At 33.6% G+C, this 3,818-nt stretch overlaps 1 non-coding gene across 1 annotated transcript; it reads left to right on the top strand.

Annotated features, from left to right (window-relative positions):
- The first annotated feature begins 3,232 nt into the window (after window positions 1-3,232).
- On the top strand, window positions 3,233-3,339 carry LOC121214373 (small nucleolar RNA R71). The gene has a single exon (XR_005909956.1). It is a non-coding gene; the product is annotated as a small nucleolar RNA R71 (small nucleolar RNA).
- The last annotated feature ends 479 nt before the right edge of the window (window positions 3,340-3,818 follow it).

The following is a 3,818-nucleotide window of genomic DNA, read 5'->3' as shown; positions in this document are numbered from 1 at the left end:
GGATTCGTCAGAAAGTACATCACACTATCAAATAACTACGGTATTTTAAACTGAAGTTTCTTTTGAGACTATGGCATGTATAGACTAACTTTGAAATTGTTTATTTTGAAAGTATGTATGTATTAAAGCCGTGCGAATATGGCTTAAATAACTTGTTTTGCTTGGTTTGGTTTGAATTAAAGATTATGCATATTATGGTAGTGGTTTGGCATTATATGAAATATGTCTTATAAATGAATGTTATGCGCAGTTGTTCGATTTAGTTATAAGCTGAATATATATATATATATATATAACATAATTATAGATGGAAGTATGCACTGTTTTAGAATTGAATTTGGTCATGAATGCTAATAAAAAGTTAAACTCGTGAGGTTGGATTTTATATGAAAGTATATATGTATAAAATGAGATATGAAATGCATTATTATAAGTTAATGAAATGAAAACTTTGCAAATGGTTTTTGTATAGATAATTACGAGTATGCATATGCGGTCTTAGTATTTATATATATTTGTTAAGTAAAGTTTAGCCTTGTGGTATATAATATTTTGGATTAAAATTATTTTTGATTATGTATGTTTGGTTTGGTTATAGATTAATGTTAAGTAAAATATATTATATTTTAATTGAACATACTTAGATAACTTGATGTTAGTTGAATTAATAAGAAATGCAACCTTGTTCAAATTTAAATAGTTCATGATGTATAATTAGCATTTTTTTAAGTACAGCAATGCAAATTTTATATAATGTGAATTATATTTGTACCTTTAAAAAAATTTAAATGTGATCAGAATATTTGTGTGTTTATATTATTTTGAATTCGACAAGTATAGAATAAGTTTTATTGTTTATATGCAAGATGTTTTAAATAAGTGAATAAGAAAAAAAATTATTTATTTAGAACTGTTTGTAAATTATGATTTTGCATTTATTTGTGTTCAATTGTGATATGCTTGGTAATGCCTCGTAACCCTAATTTGGTGACGGATACGGGTTAGGGGTATTACACATGTCGCCAGGCCGTGTAACTCATTGTCGAACCCCTTATAGTGCACACAGCCTGGGACACGCCCGTGTGTCCTAGTCATGTGGGTCAAAAACATTTCTTTTTGAAAATTAATTAATTTTAAAAAATAAAATAAAATAAAATAAAAATAAGAAAATTAGCAGTGTTAACACTCGGGTTGCCTCCCGAGAAGCACTTATTTAGAGTCTAAGCTCAACTTACCTCATATTCGAACAGTCACGGTGGTTCGCAGAGTCGAAACTCCTCTTTCTCGTTATCAATTCTATTATTAAAATAAGGTTTAAGTCTGGTACTATTTACCTTAAATGTGTCAAATTCAGAATGAGTTACCTCTACTGTACCGTATGGGAAGACATTCAGAACTGTAAAGGGATTTGATCCGTTTGTCTCAAGCTTCGAAGTAGCAATTCGAGGATCCGTTCTATCAAGTAGTACCTTGTCCCCAACTTTAAATTATTTCGTTCCATCCACATGCTCATCATAGCGTCGTTTTGGCTCTTCATCGTGCTTTTTCAGTTTCTCATTAACATGTGTTCGCCATTCATCTAGTTCATTGATTCGTAACATTATGAGTCGTTTTGTTGTAATGACTGGAACATGGCTCCATTGCGTTTTTCTAAGGGGTTTCTTGCAAAGAAGGTTGAGCCACATGGTTACTCATATTAGCAGAGCTTGTAAAATCATCTCGATCACTAGATGTCTTAACATAATCACGAGCTTGGAGAGTAATCGTTTCGTCACCTACATGAAGTATTAATTCACCTGTACCAACATCAATAATAGTTCTAGTAGTTGCTAAAAAGGGCCGACCTAGAATCAGAGGTACATCACTATCCTCATCCATGTCTAAAACAACAAAATCAATTGGGAATATGAATTTATCAATTTTTACAAGTACGTCTTCAATAATACCTCTAGGAAATCTAATGGTTCTATCTGCTAATTAAATACTCATCCTAGTTTGTTTGGGTTTCCCAAGACTTAATTGCTTAAACATTTTATAAGACATGACATTAATACTAGCCTATAAATTAGCCAAAACATTATTAACATTCAAACTACCAATTAAATAAGAAATAGTAAAACTCTATTTATCTTTCAATTTGTTAGGTAGTTTATTTTGTAGTATGACTGAGCAAACTACATTTAGCTCTATAGTCGACAAATCATCTAACTTCCTTTTGTTCACCAAAAGCTCCTTTAAAAATTTAACGGATTTGGGCATCTACGAAAGAGCTTCAATAAATAGTAAGTTAATATGTAATTTTTTCAGAAGTTTAAGAAATCTACCAAATTATTCGTTTGTGTGGTCTCGTCGTGTTAGGATATGACACTCGAGGTTTATATTCTTTACCAACCAGTTTTTGCTCATTCTAGTTTACCTCAACCTTACCGATACTTACCACACTTTCTTGTCTCGGTTCTGATTCAGATTCAACTAACCCTTCTTCATCTCGCATAGTAATTGCATGAAGTTGTTCCCTTAGGTTAGTTTCAGTATTGCTAGGCAAACTACCTTATGGTCATTCTGAAATTAACATAGCAAGTTTGCAAATTTGGTTCTCGAGCCCTTGAATCGGTGCTTGTTGGTTTTTCAGTGCTACTTCAGTGTTTTGAAAATGCATTTTTGACACCAAACTTTGTCAACATCTTCTCAAGGTTCGAGCTATTCTCTTGTTGGTAAGGTTGTTGTTGGAAGCTTGGAGGTGGTTGTGCTATCTGATTTCCTTGACCACCCCAAGAGAAATTGGGATGGTTCCTCCAATCTGCATTATAGGTTTTACTATAAGGGTTGTTTTGAGGCCTAGAATTGTTACCCATATAATTGATTTGTTCATTCTTTGTGCTAGGACCGTAAGGTAAATATTCTTAATTGTTCATTCCACCTCCATTTGCATCGAACTGTATCACCGGATGTACCTGCGTAGAAACATATAAATCATCAATTTTCTTATTTAATTGTTTTACTTGATTTGATAACATGGTGACTGCATCTAAATTGAAAACACCACCTGCTTTCATCGGCTTCGTCCTCATGACTTGCCACTGATAATTATTCAGTGTCATCTCCTCTATAAATTCATAAGTCACTTCAGGTGTTCTATTATTCAGAGTTCCACCCGGCTGCTACATTGATCAATTGCCTAGTTAAGGGATTCAAACCGTTGTAGAAGGTTTGAACCTGTAGCCATAGAGATAACCCATGGTGAGGGCACTGTCTCAATAAGTCCTTATACCTCTCCCATGCATCATATAGGGTCTCTAAGTCAATCTAAAAGAATAAAGAGATATCAATTCTCAACTTAGCTGTCTTAGCTGGTGGGAAGTACTTCAATAGGAATTTATCGGTCATTTGATCTTATGTAGTGATAGAGCCTCGTGGTAAAGAATTCAACCACTGTTTAGCTTTGTTCATCAACAAGAAAGGGAATAACCGTGGGCGAATAGCATCGTCAAAAACGCCATTTATCTTGAAAGTATCACAGACTTCTAGAAAATTAGCCAAATGAGTATTTGGATCTTCGTCTTGCAAACCATCGAACTAAACAAATTGTTGTATCATCTGAATAGTGTTCGACTTCAGTTCAAAATTATTTGCAGCAATAGTGGGTCTCACAATACTCGATTCAGCCCCAGTTAGAGTGGGCTTGGCATAATCGTACATATTACGAGGAATATGATCTGGATTGCAGCAACTACCGGAGTTAGCTAATTATTCTGATTATCACACATCTCCTCAGTAATAATAACGTATTTTTGCTCATCCACTATACTCTGTCGACT

Source organism: Gossypium hirsutum, chromosome D01, assembly GCF_007990345.1.
Source record: "Gossypium hirsutum isolate 1008001.06 chromosome D01, Gossypium_hirsutum_v2.1, whole genome shotgun sequence".
In the NCBI taxonomy this organism is placed as follows: Eukaryota; Viridiplantae; Streptophyta; class Magnoliopsida; order Malvales; family Malvaceae; genus Gossypium; species Gossypium hirsutum.
The sequence above is the reverse complement of the archived record's forward strand: the minus strand, read 5'-3'. Positions and strand labels throughout refer to the sequence as shown.